At 43.0% G+C, this 22,793-nt stretch overlaps 1 protein-coding gene across 6 annotated transcripts in view; it reads left to right on the forward strand.

Moving 5' to 3' along the window:
• atxn1a (ataxin 1a) overlaps window positions 1-22,793 on the forward strand; it is a 362,583-nt gene that overhangs the window by 100,717 nt on the left and 239,073 nt on the right. For all 6 annotated transcript variants that reach the window (XM_072560811.1, XM_072560814.1, XM_072560810.1 and 3 more), the window contains one exon: window positions 17,575-17,720. The gene's annotated coding sequence lies outside the window, so the exon portion shown is untranslated. The remainder of the gene's footprint in view (window positions 1-17,574; window positions 17,721-22,793) is intronic.

Raw genomic sequence — 22,793 nt, forward strand, 5'->3', positions numbered from 1 at the left:
ATGGCTTTGTTTCAATAGTTGGTCAGAAAGGAGGGGAGAGTGAGAGGGAGTGAAAGAGAGAGCCCAACAGTAGGCCTATGAAAACCTAAAACTGCGTTGATAGTGCACCGAACAAGCTTGAATTGTTCCATTTTGGGGTTTGGAGAACCAATTTATATTGGATTTCCCAAAACATCGAGGCCTTCAGGTTGCTGTGAGACTTTTCACATTATTGTACAGATGAGCATGTGAATTTGGAGTGGGAGTGCATTGTGTGATTCAGGAGAGCCTGCTCGCCAACCAATAGGATCATGTTTGATCTAATTACACCATGTTCCCACCTACCTCTGATAATTGTTCACCCCTTTTTAATCAATAATCTGTTTTTACCTTAAAAATATTGAAAGATTCTGTTTCCACCACCTTTAGAGGAAGTGAGTTCAAACACTCCCGTTGCTCTATGAGAGAAAGATTCCTTCATATCTCTGTCTTAAATAAACAACCCATTATTTTTGAATAGTGACCAGCCCTAGTTCTAGATTTGCCCATAAGATGAAACATTGTCTCTATATCTACTCTGTCAAGACTTCTCAAATCTTATATGTTTCATTGTATCATGATGTTGATGCAGTGGTGTTGCAATATATGCTCATGTGATAACAAAAGGTTTGTGGAGAGTACCTTGTATTTCCCAGTTACGACACAGTTAACTTCAGTAAGTTTCCCGTTTTCCAAATTGGGTAAAAACCCTGTCTTGGAGCTTGGAACCTGAGCTACCAACGATGAGTTGCAGAGAGACTGAAATAAAAGCAGAAAATAAAATTTAAAATAAAAGCTGAAAATACTCAGCACATTAGGCAGCATTTGTAGAGAGAGAGAATCAGAGTTAGTGTTTCAAGTCAATCGCTTTAATTAGAACTGGGAAAAGTTAGAGATGAGGTTGTGAGCAAGTGGTGGATGGGATAAGGTCATGAGAAATTACCCTGATATGGTGAAAGATAAGGGGAGTTTAGATGACAGGAAATCTGGCTTTACAGGGTGAAAAGAAATGGAGATCAAAAAGAAATAAAAGATAGAATCTAAGGGGTATGAGCAACATAGGCTCTGGTGAGATATGGAGCAGAATCAGGAAAAAAGTATGGCGAGGGACATCTCTATGTTGAGATCATCTCTCTCAATGTTTTATGCTGTTCACCAGCGACGTGGCTAGATCGTAGTAAGATGCCGACTGATGGAGATTAGTGCTTATTAAACATGCCTTGTTAACGCTACAATTTGCCTTTTATTATTCATACTCTCATTTTCCCAGACTCACCCAAACGAGCTCTCCGTTAGGAAGACTCCGTAGGGAAACCAGGTTGTGTACCTGTCGGATTCAACTCACTGCTTGTTCTGATTTACCTCCATATTAGTTGTAACCAAACCACAGCTCAGATTAAGAGACATTAGTACTGGTAACATTAAGTCCTAATCCTTTGGATATTGGTATCCAACATCTATTGGCCCATCTTGACTATCAGCTGTGTGATCTGTAAGCACATACTTGCCATGCAGGATGCATCAGCAACTGCATTTAGATATCGTGGGGAGGCTTGCAGAAGGTAAGTCAAAAGAAAGAGGGAGAGCACTGCAGCCAGTGGTTAGACATGACATCCAATGAATTACAGTGATCATGGCGTTAACAGGAGAGTGGCAGTGACATTTATAATGGCACTGAAGCATTTAACAAGACATGGATGTTTCAGCATCTCTGCAGGAGCAATCCTGGTTTCCCATGTCAGGGCCAACAGCCCCTTTGGGAGTGGGGTAGGAGGAGCCTGATGTACAGCATCCCTCCACCCTTCCAGCTTCCCCTGCTCTCTCATGCTCATCCTTCTCCTGCAATGAGAAAAAGTGGCAGTGAGATAGCAGTGTGTAGCATTGTCGTCTGTTCTGTTGCATGAGGGAGGAAGATGACGTGAGACGTACTGAAAGCCTGAGAAAGCAGCACCGATGGAATGCAGTTTAAATGTGTTGAGCAGCTGAAGAGGAAGAACAGGTGAGGGAAGATTTTGCAGACAACAAGATGGTGATAGTGCATGAGCCTTGTTTGGGAGGTCTGGGCAGTGCAGTAGCAGAGACATGAGTGTGTCACTTACCCTGAAGGAGCTGAGAAGGTCATTGACTTTCTTGCGACACTACTCGATGTTCCTCTGCATCCTGGAGCAGGCACTGTCCCAGGGCCAGGCTGGGCAAGGTCTGGGGTCGCGGACCCCTCTGCCAATTCTCCAGGAAAAGGTCGTCTTTTCCATCACCATGTTAACCAGGATCTCCAGGTTCTTGTTGGAGAAGCACCGTGCCGTCTTCTGCTTCTCCAACGTACTGTGGACACATCTTTCAATGAGCAAAGCAGATTCAGAATGCCAGTACCTTCTCTGAAGTATTTTAAGAATTGTACAAAAGCCAGTTTTTGGGTGGATATCTGCTGATAATTAGGTTAGATTAGATTACTTACAGTGTGGAAACAGGCCCTTCGGCCCAACAAGTCCACACCAACCCGTCCAATCGCAACCCACCCAGACCCCTACATTTACCCCTTCACCTAACACTACGGGCAATTTAGCATGTCCAATTCACCTAACCTGCACATCTTTGGACTGTGGGAGGAAACCGGAGGAAACCCACGCAGACACAGGGAGAATGTGCAAAGTCCACACAGTCAGTCGCCTGAGGCGGGAATTGAACCCAGGTCTCTGGCGCTGTGAGGCAGCAGTGCTAACCACCGTGCTGCCCATAATGAGTTGTTGTAGGAACATTAAGTGGTAAAATAGGGTTGAAATTGCTGTAACGGACCCCAAAGGGATGGGCTTTGGAAATGAATTTGTCACATTTCATAAGATAGACCAAGAAAACTCAGTAGACCTCATGGTGACAAACCCGGAAATGCAATTCAGATTTAGCCAAAAAATGTAAGATTTCAGTCCAAACAAACAACAAATGTGAATGTTGTGCAGTGTGAGAAAAATCCAAAACACACAAAGGAAAGGAAACAAATGGAACAAGAGTTTTTTTTGGTTATAGAATGTGATGATTAGTGCCTGGCCCAACATTTGTTATCCACCTGTAACTGGTCTTTGTGAACATTTTAAGAATCCACCAAATGCAAAGCCAGATTAAGTAAGGATGGCAGATTTCCTTCCTTAAAGACATCATGACTAGCTTCACTGCTAAGATCAACTTGCATTTCCAAACTTTTAAAAATTGAGTTTAAATTCCAACAGCTGTTCTGGTGGGATCTGAACCCATGTGCCCAGACCCTTAGTTTTTGCCTCCAGATTACTAATTGCTTGATATTTCCACAATGCCACCTTCTCCTCCTAAATAGTCTGTAGTTGCTGACCTCCGTGTTCGGCCTGGAAGGCTGAAAAGTGCCTATTGAAAGATGAAATGTTCCTTGAACTTATGCTGAATTTCACTCGCACATTGCAGATCTTCAAAGATAGAAATATCAGTGGAAGAGCAAGGGAGAGCATTAGCATCAAAGTCAGCTGGAAGCTTGGAGTCGTGCTCATGGATTGAGTGGATGCATCCTGCAAAACAGACACCTAATCTGCATTTGGTTTCCTAATGTAGAGATCAGATTAGATTAACTACAGTGTGGAAACAGGCCCTTCGGCCCAACCAGTCCACATCGACCCTCCCAAGACTCCTTTCCCTCTGACTAATGCACCTAACACTATGGGCAATTTAGCATGGCCAATTCATCTGGTTTGCACATCTTTGAACTGTGGGTGGAAACCTACGCAGACACAGGGGGAATGTGCAAACTCCACACAGACAGTTGCCTGAGGCTGGAATTGAACCTGGGACTCTGGTGCTGTGAGGCAGCAGTGCTAACCACTGAGCCACCGTGCAGCAAATGCAATAAACTAGATAGAAAGATGTGCACATAAATTGTTGTTTCACTTGGATGGATTGTTTGTGGTTATGGATTGTGAAAGGGAGGAAGTAAAAGGTCAGGTGTTACATTTCATTTAGTTGTATGTAAAGATCATTTGGGAAGATGACGTGCTCTTGGCGGTGAGAGTTAGGCAAATGAGTATCGTTCCAGCATTTACAATACCACGCAGGGAAATTGGACCGGGTAGGCAAGTTCACTGTGGCATTTCAAGTGTGCTTTCTTCTGACCCAGGTCTCCGTTACACGCTGACTCAGGGTCTAAATCCTGTGATACTGCAGCTGGCATGTATATTGTGTAAAACCAACCTCCAGACTTCAGATCACTGACATCCAGCTTTGACCTTTGTGCTGTAATCTCCTCCAACTTTCTGAGAATTATTGTGGCCACTTGTACATTCGGATGTAATTTGCTCAGCCATTAGCAGTGAGTCTTCAGCTGTTTTATGTTCTCAGCTCTGGAGTACACTCCCTAAACTTCTCTTTTAACACATTTCATAAAATTCATCTCCCGGTGAAGCTTATTGCTGCTTGTCAATAATGACATCTGCTTTGGTTCAGTTTCTACTTTATCTGATTGTACTCCTGCGATGTGCACTTAGAGGTTATCCCATCCAAGGTGGTGTATCATGCACATTTTGGTAAGTTCTTGTTCGGTTAAAAATGTCTAGGCGAAAGCTTAAGTTAAAAGAAGAAATGTTAAGGAGAAAAGGTTTTAATGTTAAGAATTTAATTATGTTTCTCATATATTTAAAAGCAAATTGAAGCATTCCACCAATTTGATATCTGTTATACAGGTGCACTTACTAAAGTAGGTATGACTCGCTGCTTAATTCAGAGAGTCCAAGGGTAGATTACACACCAGTTCCTTTCCATCCCTATCAGGCATTTTTAAGATACATGCAACGGAAACTGCTGTGAAGTAGGAACTGATTTGAGCAGTGTAACAAGACATTATTGGTGGCATGCTTCAGTTTTCATTATCTGGTATTGTATAATGGGAAGAACTAGTCATAGGATAAAAGATTCTAGGAGAAAGTGGGGACTGCAGATGCTGGCGATCAGAGCTGAGAATGTGTTGCTGGAAAAGCGCAGCAGGCCAGGCAGCATCCAAGGAGCAGGAGAATCGACGTTTCGGGCACGAGCCCTTCTTCAGGCATAGGATCAAAGATGGAAAGCTGAACATTGATTGATTCACAGGCTGTGATTTTGTGTGATAAATTGAGACTCAACTAACCAGCACACCTACACATTCAGAATCCTCAGGGAGAAAGATCCATTCACCTTCAGCAAGAGCGAATAATAAATGTTTAAATGGTTTATGGAAGAAAAGTAATTGGATTAAATTCAGGGAGGCATCAAAACAGAAATAAACATTTCGATTGCTGATATGCAGAAATTCAGTCGGGGAGATTCTGCGATCCACTGCTCCCAGTGGGTCACAGTTTCCACAGGTAATACATCTTGGGAAATCAGCCCATGATTTTTCCGTCCATTATTATTAGCCACTGAGTCATTATGGCACAAGCCACTTGACCCATTAAGTCCATATTGACTCTCTGTAGAGCAATCCAGTCAGTTCAATTCCCCTGCTCTATCACTGCAGACCTGCAACTCTATTTCCCTCAAGCACCTAGCCAGTAAACAGTTGATTGTCTTTGCTATTACCAATCTGAATGTGGTGAGTTCAGGAAATTACAGCTGCTGGCATAGCTGAGTCACTCCATGTAAGACTCATTAAAACTTTTTTCTTGCTTTCAGGCTACCAGTTGCAACATCATTGTGTATTTCACAATGAGGTACATTTCTTTGTGGTGTAAAGGCGACGTAACGCATTTCGTGATCTAGTGTCTTGAGTTAATAATCCAAAAAGTATGTCTTCAAATCTCACTGGGCCAATTGGAGAATCTGAGTTTTATTCTTCTTTTAAGTGTTTTAAAGTACAATGTTGGTCTCAGTAAAAATGACCATAAAGCTGTCTGATTTTCCTAAGAGCCCAACTGGTTCATTATTGCAGCTCAGGGAAAGAAGCCTACCATCCTTCACCAGTCTGACCTCAATGTGACTTCAGTTGCAAACCAGCTGTCCTCTGAAATTGCCTAATATCCCATTTAGTAAGAAATACAGTAAATGATGCCCTGGCCTAGGAATGAGAAGTTTGGAATCTTGGTCACTTTTTACGTGCATCTACTTTTCACCTGACAGAGCTTCTGTCTCACTGTTACAAACCTGTCAGGCTAGGAGAGTATATGGGGGCTGTAAAGAGACTGTGTGCTTATGTTTCATAATGTTTCAGCTCGGAGTGCTGCATTTAACTCTGACAGCCTGATATTCTAGATTCAGCCCCATCTGAGAGTGGAGTGTGCCATTGGCATGCCTCATTGGTTCGATTTATTTTTGCCCTTAATCTCCAACTCAAATTCTTTTTCTTACAATTTGCTGAACATGCAATTGATAGGGGCCAGATTTTCATCCCTCTAATTCTGGGCTCCACCATTTGACCAGGGAAGAATGTGGGCTCAGATGTTCAGACTTTTGTTTCAGTGAGGCCAAGTGTTTCTGGGAGTTGTGAGCGCTGTACCTGGAAGTGTTTGGAGCCAATCGCAGGGACTCGGGATGTGCAGAAGCACGTTGCAGCAAGGCTAGTCCAAGTGCATCGGTACTTTGTCACAGATGTGAAAAGAAAACAAACATATCCCACATCCCTCACTCTCCACCCCCACCATACTCCCCATGCCTATCCACACCAGTTCATGAAAACTTCCCCTTCCTTGGGTGCTTCATTTCCTCCAGGCTAACACATTTCCACCAACTAAACTTACCAAGACTCCTCATACCCTTCATGCTAACCTTACCTTTCTATCCACTCCATGGCCATTTATAGCCTTAAGTCAGCCTTTGCTCCTTTACCCATCGTCTATGACCCTTCACAACCTTTGAGTACTTTTAGCCCTGTAATCACCCCATAGCACCTATCCCAACTTTGTGTCAGCTCATGCCCAGACCCAGCATCCTTTGTATACCTTCAATGCCAACAAAATCTACTATTGGTCAACCTCAGACCCATGCTGAGAATAAATTATCAAGTGGCTAATAATTAATTTATTGTTTAATATTAATCATCTATAAAGCTACATTTAACATTTTTTAAAATACTTATAAAAGCAGCATTTCAAAGGCTTCATAATCTCTTGGAGCTGTCCAAATGACTAACACCCTACTGTGCTCATGATGGCTTGTGAAATCTCTCTAATTCAGCAGTATTCCTGTGATTCTGGATTAGTGGTGCTGGAAGAGCACAGCAGTTCAGGCAGCATCCAAATAACCTCTAAATCCTGTGATGGCAGCCCTCAGGTTTATGTGAATAAACAGATTAAGGGAAAAGGCACTTTAACACTGCTGACCTTTGTTTTAAACATTTAAAGGGCAGGTAATTTAAATGTTTTGGTATCTTGTTGGCTTTCTTGACAGTTCTAATATACTTGAAATCCCATTGGATTATCCACTTTTTATCCAAATTATGGCTCTTGTAACACTCCCAAAGGATGCATGCCCTCTCCTAAAGGTATTTTAAAACCATATCCAAAAGGTTACCATATCTGTCTTTTATATAAACAAAACAAGTTTAGACCTTTTCCTACCTAATATGAACAAGTAGCTTTTCCCACTCCTTGGAAAAATCAGCAGTCTCAAGTCCAAAGCCAGCCATTTTGCCAAGACCCAAGCATCTGCATTGTTTTCCCACATCTCCCCTGCAGAAATGGCGGAGAGCGGGTTTGGGACCAGTAGTTACAGTTTCAATCCCTTCTAGCCATTTCCAATAAATCAGTGATTCTCTCTGTGTAAACATTCAGGTCACTGGTGACCAAAGGAGAACGGGGGAGACTGGTATCTTCTTGAACAACAAGATTAACAGTCTATCTGCTTAAGCAATGAGAACAAAAGACAGATAGTAAAATAAGAAAAGAAACACAACATTATAAAATTCTATTTTATAATGAAATTCAATACCAATTTACTTACTGTAAAAACGAGACCACAATGTAATTTGTTCCTTTTCTGGGTTTCAGTGTTTGATTGTCATTGTAGGAATGTAAATCTTTTAATTAAAATGATCCTTTCACCCATAACTGTTGTGGCAAGTTTCATTCGTATTCACAGTGCAAATGCAGCAGTTTTATGAAACTCATGAGGGAGGAAATGGTGGATTGATGCAAATTGTCTGACAATTTGAGGAGATTCACAACTCCGAACAACTTCCTCGCCACAAATGCTGTTTTTTGTTACACTAAGAAGAGTGTGCACATTGAATGGGGTGTCATTTCTCAAGCAGGTTCTGGACCATTGTGCACTGGGTATCAGGGTACTGTTGACAGCAAAAGCAGTGTTTGTACACTGGTCTTTGAAAGTTAGGATAGTAACGCTCATTTTCAGATTGCAGACCTTTCCTTAATATTGAGAAACTCCATTCAGAAACCAAATTCAAGAGGCTGACTGTGGCCTGAGTGAAAAGGTGCCCTGCAGTTCAGTCCTCATTTATAGAAAGAGCTGCTATAGCTAGAGGAACTAGCACGTTCCTCTTTGCATTGCAAGGCTGTGGTTTGGGCCTACATCTAGCAGATGCACTATAAATATAAATTCAGCATGAAGTGACTTCCTCTTATTAATCATGGGTATGAGTGGACATGCTCAAAACCAAATATCCATATACACTGATAAAGCAGCTCAATGGTTTTAAGGACATTAAACAAGTAGTAAGGGCTTATTACATCAGACAAGGGCTGGCATAGATATACCAATAAATTCTGACCAATCATCTCCGCATTAGACAAATCTTTTTATGAATCAGGTTCCTTTGGGTGTTGAAATGATCTTTCATGTGTAAAGGCGTAATTAGATTGTGGTGTTGATTTAAATGGAATTACAAATACTTGCATTAAATGTTCATACTTTTATTAGTAGAAAAAAGCTCAGCAAAATTTGTGGTGATAAATTTGTTATAAGTTGCAAACCTATTCGAATAGTTGAATGATTGACATCAGTCCACTGTATCTTCCCCATAAGTACAGGAAAGTACATGAGTGACAAACTGTAGAACTGATAAAGCAGTACAGACCAATGATTTGATTTGTTGTCAAGTGTACCTAGGTACAGTAAAAAAAACCCTTGTTTGTGAGCAGTACAGGAGATCAGAGTAAGCAAGGACGTACAGATCGTGGAATGGAATAAAAGGTTGGACAGAGTGAGGCATACAGTTACATCACGCAGAGGTGTGTGAGGCAAAAGCCACATTAACAAGATCAGCATTTGAAATGAAAGAGTACGTTCAGCAGTCTAATAACGACAGGGAAGAAGCTGTTCTTGAACCTGTTGGTGCGTGTATCAAGTTTTTGTATCTTGTGCCTAACGGAAGAGCTTGTAAGAGAACATTAGTGGGATGTGTCTTTGATGATGTTGGCAGCCTTTCCTTGGTAACAAGAAGTGTAAATGGAGTCCATGGATGGGAGGTTGGCTTCCATGATGGTCTGGGGTGTGCACACAACCTTCTGTAGTTTCTTATTGTCCTGGGTAGAACAGTTGCACCCGGGCAGTATGCCCGATGGCAGTGTGGAATCTCAAAATTGTTACAATTGAAATAAAAATGCAGAAAATATTTCAAGTGTGACTGCAATTCCTGACACAGGCAAGTAACTCCCTGAATTTATAAGTATTTGCAATCAACCACAAGATGGTGTGCAGAACAGTCACATCTAATTTCCCTATCCATTCTTCCCATTTGCATTTTTGTAGCTTCTGGAAAAAAATCAGTTGGCACAATAATAATGACTTGCATGTCATGTGGTCAAATATCCAAGATATTATGCAAGAATTTAACCAGATAAAAATTGACACAACCAGAGAATCCTCTGTTAGGACAGATACCTAACTGATTAGTCAAAGAAGTAGGTTTGAAGACGTTCCTCAAAGGAGGATGGAAATGCAGAGAGGTTTTTAACAAAGCAATTCCAGGGCTTGGGGCCTAAACAGCTGAAGGTTTGGCTGGTAACAATGGAGCAATAAAAAAAGGTAATGAGCAAGAAGCCCAGGGTTGAAGGAGCACTGAGCTCATTGAGGGTTAAAGGAATACAGAGGACCGAGACCATAGAGGGATTTGCAAGTAGGAATAAGCATTTTAAGATCAAGCGAGTCAATCTAGATTTAGGAATACAAGGGCAGCGTGTTAATGAAACATGGATGCAAATTAGACTGTAGACATTAGAATTTGGATGAACCCAAGTTTGCAGAGGATGCAAGATGGGAAACCAGCCAGAGGTGTTGTGACAGTTCAATTTAGAGAGAAGAAAAGCATGGGTGACATTTTCCACATTAAATGAGCTGACGTAGGTCTGTATAAAGGTGACACAGACTATTGGATTGGAACTCCGGGTCAGACAGGACAGTAAGGCAAAGGTTAGTCTGGTTCAGCCCGAGACAGTTGGCAGGTAGAAGGCTGAACTCGAGTCAGCAGAAGGAGATTGTGATGGAAATTGATGTGATGGCCTTGCCTTCAATCTCTCTCTGTGCTTAGTTGGAAGAAATTTCTAAAACTGGCAGTTTAACAAGCAAACTGACAACAGAAGCAGGAAAGGGATTGAGAGAGATGACATTGAGATAGTGCATCATGCAGATTTAGAAACTGCCATCTTTTGGAGTGATTTTGCTGCATGACAGCCTATAGATGAAAAATAGGAAAGTTAATGGTGGAAGAGTGGGTGGAGAATCATATGCAAGTCAATCTCTGGCTATTAATTGATAGGTAGAAACTAAATCTAGTGAGTGAAGGCCAATCCACACAGACAGTGAGGAAGGAGAATGCAGGCAGAATGACAGCAGTGAGGAGGGATAGTGTTTTATGGTTATAGCCACATTGACTGGCAGCTGTGACTTTGCCAAAGTCTGCCTTCATGCTGTCGCAGGACTGGATCTCTGGAGCCAGAGGTACAAACATGAAATTGTGTGAAAGCAGAGCACAGCTCTGAGTGGCAACACTGGATTAGTGGTGCTGAAAGAGCAGAGCTGCTCGTTGGATGCTGCCTGAACTGCTGTGCTCTTCCAGCACCACTAATCCAGTATTTGGTTTTCAGCATCTGCAGTCATTGTTTTTACCCTCTGAGTGGCAACAGCACGCTCAAGAGATGAAAGGACGAATGGAAATAGGAAGTTTGCAAGGACAGAGGAGTCAATTGTGTTGTTTTTTTTTGCAGCGGATTGTGATGTTGTGGTTTGAAATGGAAGGGGACAGTTCCTGAGAAGGGGGAAGCTTTATTATATCAGTTATGATGGAGACTCAAAAGAGAAGCTTTTGGTCAGCAGTTTGATGGAACAGGGTTGAGCAGCCGGTGGTGGTTTTCATGAACACGGTGAGCTTGGGGTGGCCACGAGGTGAGAGAAAATGGACGCATGAAGCAGAACCAAAATTCAGAACGATAATATGGGGCAAGATTTTCCTTGTGCATTTCCAGGATAGGGAGGACAAAACAATGTTGTGTTTGAAACCTGGAGTTAGCACAGTAACATGGTAAATCAAAATGTTGTACATACTGTCCACAAATGAACAAGAATTGTTGAGGAAATCCTGAGGAAGGATTATCAGACCTGAAATGTTAACTTTGGTTTGTCTTCAAAGGTGCTGCAGACCTGCTGAGCTTTTCCAGCAATTTCAGTTTTTATTTAAGAATTGTGAAGAATTGTTTTAGAAAGGCAACTCAGGGCAAGACTTAGATTTAGATTAGATTACTTACAGTGTGGAAACAGGCCCTTCGGCCCAACAAGTCCACACTGACCCGCCGAAGTGCAACCCACCCAGACCCATTCCCCTACATTTACCCCTTCACCTAACACTACGGGCAATTTAACACGGCCAATTCCCCTAACCTGCACATCTTTGGACTGTGGGAGGAAACCGGAGTACCCGGAGGAAACCCATGCAGACACGGGGAGAATGTGCAAACTCCACACAGTCAATCGCCTTCTACACTAAATGATAATGTCCTGGGGAGTGTTGCTCAACAAAGAGATCTTGGAGTGCAGACTTATAGTTCCTTGAAAGTCGAGTTGCAGGTAGGTAAGATAGTGAAGAAGGCATCTGTTATGCTTGCCTTTACTGGTCAGTGCATTATGAGTATAGGAGTTGGAAGATCAGGTTGCAGCTGTGCAGGACAATGGTTAAGCCACTATTGTGCAGTTCTGGTCTCCCTGCTATAGGAAGGATGTTATGAAACTTTAAAGGGTTCAGAAAAGATTTACAAGGTTGTTGCCAGGGTTGATGGGTGTGAGCTACAAGAGGATGCTGAATAGACTGGGCTTACACCCGAATCGTCAATTCTCCTGCTCCTCGGATGCTGCCTGATCTGCTGTGCTTTTCCAGTGCTACACTTTGAGACCCTGACTCTTCAGCATCTGCAGTTCTCACTTTCTCCATCTTGTCTATTTACCCTAGTGATTGCTCCTCATGATTTTATAAATGTCCTCTATAAGGTCACCCCTCAGCCTCTGATGCTCCGAGGAAGGATCCCAAGGCAGAAGATGAGGTGTTCTTCCTCCAGTTGGTAGAGGTGGCCCAGGACTTGCATGGTCCTTGGTGGAGTGGGAGAGGGAGTTGGAGTGATTCGCCCTGGGACCCTCCAACCACATGGCATCAACATTGACTTCACCAGCTTCCAAACCTCCCCTCCCACCACTTCACCCCAGATCCAACCATCCAACTCAGCACCACCTTCTTGACCTGTCCCACCCGTCTATCTTCCTTCCCATCGAACTGCTCCATCTTCCCCACCGATCTATCACTATTGCTCCTTGCCTGCATCCATCTATCACCTTTCCAAAATTACCTTCCCCTAGCCCCTCCCCCATCTCCCAATTTATCTCTCAGCGCCCTTCCCCTTCCACATTCCCGATGAAGGGATTATGCCTGAAAAGTCGATTCTCTTGCTCCTTGGATGCTGCCTGACCCACTGTGCTTTTCCAGTGCCACACGTTTCAACTCTTAATATACAAGGCCTTTTCCCCAGGGTTGGGGAGTCCAAAACTAGAGGGCAAAGGCTTACGGTGAGATGGGAAAGATGTAAAAGGGATTGAAGGGGCAACATTTTCACGCAGAGGTTGGTACTTTACAGAATGAGCTGCAAGAGGGAGTGGTGGAGTCTGGTACAATTACATTTTAGAGGCATCTGAATGGTGATATGAATAGGAAGGGTTGAGAGAGATAGGGGTCAAATGCTTGCAAATGGAATTAGATTAATTTAGGATATCTGGTTGGCATGAATGAGTTGGACCGAAGGGTCTGTTCCCATGCTGTATATTTCTACGACTCTAGTTCTCAAAATACATCCACTAATTATAAATACATTGCATATTTCCTCCATCCATTAAGTTAAATGACGTTTAGTTTCTACCTGTCAGATAGCCACAGTTTGAATGCAAGTCACTATTACATGCTTACTAAAGAAAGTGATGAATTGTTTTAGTAAAGATATTATTAATACTGAATTAAGATACAAAAAGTATCAGAATAAATCTGAGTATACTTGAGAATTAGTAAAACATGTCAGTACAGAACATAATATATTACAGTAGCCCCTTTTCACAGTTAGCTTTGTGTTATGCAACCTATAAACAAGCAGAGTCACACCTGATGAGTGTGCTCTCAGAGATGAGCAGTCCAACTAATGCTTCACTAGAACTTGCAGAAACACTAACCTTTTGTAGGTCTCAGTCATTGTGGTTCCTGTACTCATTCTGACCTAACATGGTTAATTAGACCTCAACTTCCATAACGCAAGGGACTTAGCACAACAGTATTGGACAGATTGCTGCTGATGCTTTTATTTCACATGAGCCTCCTCCCACCTTTTTTCATCTCCGCACTTTCAGTTGGTCGTTTATCCAGCTTCCCTTTAAAAGCATTCAAATTATTGACAGATCCTTGTAGGATCCCAATTTTGATATGAACCATAGGGATTTGGACATTTGGTGGCAGGCTCCCTCCATAGTTGAAGCTGCTGTACCACTAGCATTAATAGGGTAGGAGGGTTACTGAGGCCATCATTGAGGGCAACCAGCAACACTTGCAGTGCTCTGGAAGCACCAGGCACAGAACAGATCAGGTGAAACAGAAGGATTAACCTTGAATCTTTCTGTGTTTACATATAGTCAATGATTAGTTGATCTCCAGTGACTCTGACTACAGGTAGTCTGAGACCATCAGAGTATCTTCCAATATTTACCAAAATCCAGCAATAGCATAAATGCAACTGCAATTTGACTATGACCAGAATTGAATTTTAGCAAAGAAATATTTTTAAATTGAGATTTGTATAACTTGCCTCATTCATATTGAAAGGTGCAGGTTTCAGATAGAATATCTGCCGTATTTTTTTCTATCTGTCACTTTATAATTTGTGCGTAGGACAAAACTCCCTTATTCTTCCTTCTCTTGTTGCTTCGGTGATCATCAGCTCTACCCCCCTTTACTTACCCTGGTTAATTTGTGGCTCTGGCTACTTTCGGTATAACATCATAGGTCTGCCAGCCTTCATTCCCCTCAACCATAGATGCCAACTCGCCAGCATTGTTCTGGATTCTCCCAGAATTACAATTAATCTTCTGCAAATCCCCAGGAGAAAATCATAGCAACACTTAAGAAAAAGTGACCTTATTTTCCATTTTTAAAAAGTACTTTGTTTATGAAAGCATAAGAAATAGGATCAAGAGTAATTCATTCACTCATTAACTTCTCCCTGTTCTTCTATAAGATCATGGCAGATCTTACCAGGCCTTAACTCCCTTCCATTCCAGCCCCTCATAGCTCTCAACCTCTCTATAGTTCAAAAATCTATCTATCCCCCTCTTTAAACACCTTTAGTGCTCTCGCCTCCACAACTCTCTCGGATAGAAGCTTCCAGACACTTACTACCCTCTGAGAGAAGAAATTGCTTTGCATCTCAAGTTTAAATGAGTGGGCCTTTATCCTGTAACTATAATAAGTTTTATTTTATCTGGCCCCTTAGGAACTGGCACTCTTGATAAATCGGTAAAAATTAATACCTCAAATACCGTGATCTACTGTGATGTCAGAGTATTTATTCTGTAAGTAAAGAATAACAATGATGCCTAATGTTTCTATTACTTTGTTTTTTTAAATTGATTTGAGGAGTTATGTTGCTGTTTTAGCAGAGATTATTTCAGGGATGTTGATGTCTTGAAGCTTAAATTGGTCAGGGTTTACTGCGGTTATGGGTACCTCTTGATTATCTGGAACATTTAACCAACCATCACACTCCCAGAGGCATTGGATAATAAAGTCCCCTAGTTTGAGATTCCTCCACTCGTGGAAACATCCTCAACATCTACCTCAGAATATTGTATGTTTCAATAAGATCCCCTTTCTTCTTTGGAATGCTGACGAATAAACATCTGACCTGTTTAGCCATTCGTGATCCGTCAACCCCTTCAGCCTGGTGAATCCCAAAATATTGGGATTCTGCTTCTAATGTGACACAGACTGTCATTGGTGAACTCTTCACTATTGTAGATCCACGTTGTGAAAATAGGAACTGCTGTGATACACCCCTGTCTTTTCTCATCAGGATTGTCCACAGAATTGGACCATGAGCAGTGGAGGGATACAGGATAGCCAGAAGGGACCTGAAGAAAGGGATTAGGAGAGCTAAGAGAGGGCATGAAAAATCCCTGGCGGATAGGATCAAGGATAACCCCAAGGCATTCTATGCATATGTGAGAAACCTGAGAATGACGAGAACGAGGGTAGGTCCGATCAAGGACAGTGGTGGGAGACTGTGTATTGAGTCGGAAGAGATAGGAGAGGTCTTGAACAAGTACTTCTCTTCAGTATTTACGAACGAGAGGGACCGTATTGTTGAAGAGGAGAGTGTGAAACGGACTGATAAGCTAGAAGAGATACCTGTTAGGAAGGAAGATGTGTTGGACATTTTGAACAACTTGAGGATAGACAAGTCCCCCGGGCCTGACGGGATATATCCTAGGATTATGTGGGAAGCAAGAGAGGAAATTGCAGTACCGTTGGCAATGATCTTCTCGTCTTCACTGGCAACTGGGGTGGTACCAGGGGACTGGAGAGTAGCGAATGTTGTGCCCCTGTTCAAAAAAGGGAATAGGGATAACCCCGGGAATTACAGGCCAGTTAGTCTTACTTCTGTGGCAGGCAAAGTAATGGAAAGGGTACTGAGGGATAGGATTTACGAGTATCTGGAAAGACACTGCTTGATTAGGGACAGCCAGCACGGATTTGTGAAGGGTAGGTCTTGCCTTACAAGTCTTATTGAATTCTTCGAGGAGGTGACCAAGCATGTGGATGAGGGTAGAGCAGTGGATGTAGTGTACATGGATTTTAGTAAGGCATTTGATAAGGTTCCCCATGGTAGGCTTATGCGGAAAGTCAGGAGGCATGGGATAGAGGGAAATTTGGCCAATTGGATAGGAAACTGGCTAACTGGTAGAAGTCAGAGAGTGGTGGTAGATGGTAAATATTCAGCATGGAGTCCAGTTACAAGTGGAGTTCCGCAGGGATCAGTTCTGGGTCCTCTGCTGTTTGTAATTTTTATTAATGACTTAGAGGAGGGAGTCGAAGGGTGGGTCAGTAAATTTGCAGATGATACAAAGATAGGTGGAGTTGTGGACAGTGAGGAGGGCTGTTGTCGGCTGCAGAGGGACTTAGATAGGATGCAGAGCTGGGCTGAGGAGTGGCAGATGGAGTTCAACCCTGCCAAGTGTGAGGTTGTCCATTTTGGAAGAACAAATAAGAATGCGGAATACAGGGTTAATGGTAGGGTTCTTGGTCAGGTGGAGGAACAGAGGGATCTTGGGGTCTATGTACATAGATCTTTGAAGGTTGCCACTCAGGTGGATAGAGTTTGTAAGAAGGCCTATGGAGTATTATCGTTCATTAGCAGAGGGATTGAATTCAAGAGTCGTGAGGTGATGTTGCAGCTGTACAGGACTTTGGTTAGGCCACATTTGGAGTACTGTGTGCAGTTCTGGTCGCCTCACTTTAGGAAAGATGTGGAAGCTTTGGAGAGGGTGCAGAGAAGATTTACCAGGATGTTGCCTGGAATGGAGAGTAGGTCGTACGAGGATAGGTTGAGAGTTTTCGGCCTTTTCTCGTTGGAACGGCGAAGGATGAGGGGTGACTTGATAGAGGTTTATAAGATGATCAGCGGAATAGATAGAGTAGACAGTCAGAAACTTTTCCCCCGGGTACAACAGAGTGTTACAAGGGGACATAAATTTAAGGTGAAGGGTGGAAGGTATAGGGGAGATGTCAGGGGTGGGTTCTTTACCCAGAGAGTGGTGGGGGCATGGAATGCGCTGCCCGAGGGAGTGGTAGAGTCAGATTCATTGGCGACCTTTAAGCGGCATTTGGATAGGTACATGGATGGGTGCTTAATCTAGGATAGAAGTTCGGCACAACATCGTGGGCCGAAGGGCCTGTTCTGTGCTGTATTGTTCTATGTTCTATGTTCTATGTTCTATGAAGAATCACCTCCTGCTTGTTAGATCTCATGAAAACATATGACCACACCCGAATGCAGAAGAATTTTGGTAATGTGTCTTCTTGCTCTCTCCATTTCTCTGTTTCAGAACCTGTCCAGAGGAGCTGAAAAGTTCCAACATTTCAAACTAAAGTTGTAACTCTGGGACTGACCAGGAACCTGAATTCCAGGGCGCAGACGGAAGGGCAAGAATTTTTTTGCAGGGGTTTCGAACATGAACTGATTCCTTTCTGGGTGAGTTTATTAATTTTGCATCAGTAATTGTTTTGCTTTTTTGTAAAGCCAAACCCAAAACCCAGATTGACAGCAGAAAGCAATTAGAAAAGCATGTGCATAATGTAATGGTTCGAATGGATTGGATTTCTATTTTTCATTTTTATACTTAAGCAGAACATTATGGTTACATTCTTCAGCTGAATTAAGAGGAAATTAATAAATCATGAACTTTGTTCTTTTTGCTATTACAGTAGTTTTAATCTACGAACTTTATGCACGATCTCCTGTAAATGGATCTTTATATTGAGTAGGTTCACAGCAGTAAAGCAAATATCTTCAAACTTTAAAACAATAAGGAGGGGGCAAAGCAAGCAATGTCTTTTAAAAGGCTGGATTATTGTTGGATAAGTTTTCTCTGTAATATCTTAGGCTATTTTCCAATGTTCGGCTGGTTATCTGATTGTAATTGGATCAATAATTGCAATCGCAGTTCAATCAGAATAATTAGGGCATAAAAAGAAAGGAACAGGGAATGAAGAGAGAATGTAGGTTAAATGAAATAGGATGGTGATGTGAAAGAGATGAAAATGTTGAAACTGTTGGTAGGCATTAACAGTGATATTCCTTTGCCACTCTGAGGTTTTCATGAACATTAGTCAATATAGGAATGTCACCATCCGGGAGGTTAGTGTGATTGTGGATGTAATACTGAGTTTGTTCTCACTTTTGTTTCATTTCTGACTGTCCTCTCTGAGGCAGTGACTTCTCCCTGCTTTGTGCATCTGGATTCAACCTTGTAGTTTGCGATTGCTCGGTAATATCATGCTCACCTCTGAATCAGTAGACTCTGGGTTATTGGAGACGTCACATCATCTCGGTAGGCATCTTAATGCTGTACTGACAGCTTTGAATGACATGGCAGATGAAATCAAGGTGGTCTCTTCAGATGTCAAAACTTCCAGTGGGACTATTGCTAGGAAAGTAGGGGAATTTTCAGTTTCTTGGGCAACATACATCCCTCAACCTGACGTCATAAAGGCAAATGACTTGGTTATTATCACAGTGTTATTTGTGTGATTGTTACTGAATGTAAATTGGACCTTGAGAAAGTTTTATGGAAGTGAGCAAGATTTTAATTACTAAGAAAGAAGCTTGACATGCTCTATTTGGAAAGGAGGAGACCTGACAGTACACTTTATAGTTTAAATTTTATTGTAAAAGTCACTAAAAATGTGATTTCTAAAAAGCCAATAATTTTCATGAATCAGTTGAGTATTTTTAATATTGATCAGCAGTTAGGGCTCCTTGAGGGCCACTCAGCTCCTGTCTACATTACAGCCTTGGACCAGATATGGACATAAGAGTTAAACTCCAGAATTGAGGTGAGACTGACTGCTCCCGGCATCAAGGAACTGAACTCAATGGGACTCAGGAGGAGAACACTCCACTGGTTGGAGTCTTACCCAGCATACAGGGGGTCAATCATCTCAGCTGCAGGTTATTACCACAGGGATTCCACAAGGGAGAATCCTAGCCCCAATCACCTTCAGCTGTTTTATCATTGACCATTTTAACCATAAAGTCAGAAACAGGATGTTTGCATATTGTTTTGTCCTACTCAAACTTCCAAAGTTCCTGAAATAGTCCGTATTTGTATGAGGAGAGAACTAAACACTAGCAGTGCTTGGTTGATAGGTGGTGAGTAACATCCCTACCACTCAAGTGCAAGTTAGTGAATTGACCATCTCCAACAAGAGGAAAACTAACCATCACCTATTGATGTTTCATTGGCATCACCACCACTAGCCCACTGGAGTGTGTGTATGTATGTATGTACACGTACGTGGGTACCATTCGCCAGACACTGAGTTGCACATACGCATGTGGAGGCCTCAGAATCCTGTGCCAACTGACCTACTATTCCATCATTTCCAATTCCCAGTCAGGAACGTGATGGAATACACCTCACTCCAAAAACACTTCAGAAGCTTGACACCGTCCATGCCACAGTAGACCACATTATTGACACTGCTTCCAAAAAGGTTTGCTCCCTTCCCCCCCAACGCCCATTGCTGACACTGGGTAACATCAAAAGATGCACTGCAGCAACTCATCAATACTCCTTCAACAGCACCTTCCCTGGAGAACAATGGCATAACGTACATGGGAGGACCACTGTCTGCAATTTGCCCTTCAAGCCACAAACCATCACAACTTGGAATATCGAAGAAGATCAAAGAACAAAGAGAATTTACAGCCCAGGAACAGGCCTTATGGCCCTCCAAGCCCGAGCTGATCCAAATCCACCTGTCGCCCAATTCCTAAGCACCTGTACCCCTCTGCTCCCCACCTACTCACGCATCTGTCCAGACGCACCTCAAGTGAATCTATCGTGCCTGCCTCTACTACCTCTGCTGGCAACGCGTTCCAAACGCCCACCACCCTCTGTGTGAAGTATTTGTCACGTGTATCCCCCTTAAACTTTTCACCTCCCCTTGAAAGCGTGACCTCTCGTTATTGAATCCTTCCTCCTGGGAAAAACCTTATCTCCATCTACCCTGTCTATACCCTTCATGATTTTGTAGACCTCAATCAGGTTCCCCTCCCCCCAATCTCCTTTTTTCTAATGAAAACAATCCTAACCTACTCAACCTGTCTTCATAGCTAGCATCTTCCATACCAGGCAACATCCTCGTAAACCTTCTCTGCACCCTCTCCAAAGTGTCCACATCCTTTTGGTAATGTGGCGACCAGAACTGTACACAGTATTCTAAAAGTGGCCGAACCAATGTCTTGTACAATTTTAACATGACTGGCCAGCTCTTTTACTCAATACCTTGTCTGATGTAGGCAAGCATACCACATGCCTTCTTGGCCACTCTACCCACCTGTGCAGCCACCTTCAGGGTACAATGGACCTGAACTCCCAGGTCTCTCTGCTCATCAACTTTTTCCCAAGGCTGTTCAGATTACAGTATAGTTCGCTCTAGAATTAGACTTCCCAAAATGCATCACCTCACATTTGCTTGGATTGAACTCCATCTGCCCAACTCTCCAGTCTGTCTGTATTCTCCTGTACTCTTTGACAGTCCCCTATGCTTTCTGCTACTCAATTGGATGTCTTTTATTTTGGGAAAGTTACTGTAAAATGTGGAAAGAGGATGGATACAATTTAGGTCTAAATCCTTCAACTGATTCAAGGAAATACTGATGGCCATATCAATAAATAAAAGATGTTGTTTTTGTAATTTCTCTCATTAGATTTTTTAAATCCTGATTTTGTCGGATTAATCGTTTTGGGATTCCAAATGTCAGTTTTGGTGCTTCCGAGTCGTTCATTGAATGTATTCACTTCCTGGTGTGGACCTACCCATATAGTATGGGAAATAATCAAACATGAATCCTAGGATGCTTTATATTAATTAGTCCTAGCTGAAGTGACAATAAAGTTACAAAATCAGAAATTGCTGGAAAAGCTCAGCGGGTTTGGCAGCATTTGTGGAGAGAAAGCAGAGTTAACATTTTGGGTCCAGTGACGCTTCCTCACTGATAATACAACTGCATGCTTAGATTGCATCTCCTCATGCTATCAGGTATAATATCATCAAAAATCACACGACACTGGGTTATAGTCCAACAGGGTTATTTGAAACACAAGCTTTCAGAATATGCTTCTTCTTCAGGTGATAGTGAAAGTGCTGTGTTGGACACAGAATTGTTATGTAAAAGTTCAAAAGATCATACAACTGATGCAAATGTGTTGAAGAGACCAATAGGCCTTTAAACAGTTAGAATCGAGTTGCAAGTTTCAGTTGATTCATATGAAAATTCCAGAGTTTCTTTCAAGTCACTGCCTCGAGCTAAGTTAAGGTTTTATCAGTATATTAAAAAAAAGTGACATCTTAGCTCAGACAGTGCATGAAAGGAGTACGGCCGACAGCATTCTTGTTCAGAGTCTGCCTGTGTCCTAACCTGGAGTTAGACTGGTTTTGTTTCCAAAATAAGAATTTATAAAATGACACATTGACTGACTGACTGAGTGACTGGCTGTCCACAGATTGGGTGTTTTTTGAACAAAATACAATGTGTCTGCAAAAATAAATCTACAAATGCAAATTCACCGCATAGATTTGTGTGTGTGTGTGTGTGTTTGAGAGAGTGGGTGGGGGGGTGGGGAGGCAGAGAGAGGGGGAAAGGGTGTGCTGTGAGAGGAAGAGAGACTGTGTGTGTGAGAGAGAGGGAGAGAGACTGTGTGTTTGTGTGTGAGGGAGAGAGGCTGTGTGTGTGTGAGAGAGGGTGTGTGTGAGAGAGAGAGGGTGTCTTTGTGAGAAAGGGAGTGTGTGTGCAGGAGAAAGAGTGTGTCTGTGGCTGTGAGGGAGAGTGAGGGTGTGTGTGTGAGGGACAGAGAGGGTGTGTGTATAGGGTGGAGAGAGGGTGTGTGAGAGGGAGAGAGACTGTGTGTGTGTGTGAAGGAGAGAGACTGTGTGTGTGTGTGAGAGAAAGGGAGAGGAGTGTGTGTGTGTGAGAAGGGAGTGTGTGTGTGCGTGTGCGGGAGAGAGGGAGAAAGGGTGTGTCTATGAGGGTGGGTGTGTCTTTCAGGGAGAGAGAGGGGGTGGGTGTGTGTGAGGGAGAGAGAGGGTGTGGGTGTGTGTGGGAGAGGGGGGTGGGTGTGTGAGGGAGAGAGAGGGGGTGGGTGTGTAGGAGAGAGAGGGGGGGTGGGTGTGTGAGGGAGAGGAAGGGGGTGTGTGTGTGAGGGAGAGATGGGGGGTGGGTGTCTGTGTGAGGGAGAGATGGGGGGGTGGGGGTGGGTGTGAGGGAGAGATGGGGGGGTGGGTGTGTGTGTGAGGGAAAGATGGGGGGTGGGTGTCTGTGTGAGGGAGAGATGGGGGGGTGGGTGTGTGTGTGAGGGAGAGATGGGGGGTGGGTGTCTGTGTATGAGAGAGAGAGAGGGGGTGGGTGTGTGTGTGAGAGAGAGAGGGGGAGTGTGTGTGTGAGAGAAAGGGAGAGGAGTGTGTGTGTGTGAGAAGGGAGTGTGTGTGTGCGTGTGCGGGAGAGAGGGAGAAAGGGTGTGTCTATGAGGGTGGGTGTGTC

This window comes from Chiloscyllium punctatum, chromosome 41, assembly GCF_047496795.1.
Source record: "Chiloscyllium punctatum isolate Juve2018m chromosome 41, sChiPun1.3, whole genome shotgun sequence".
NCBI lineage: Eukaryota > Metazoa > Chordata > Chondrichthyes > Orectolobiformes > Hemiscylliidae > Chiloscyllium > Chiloscyllium punctatum.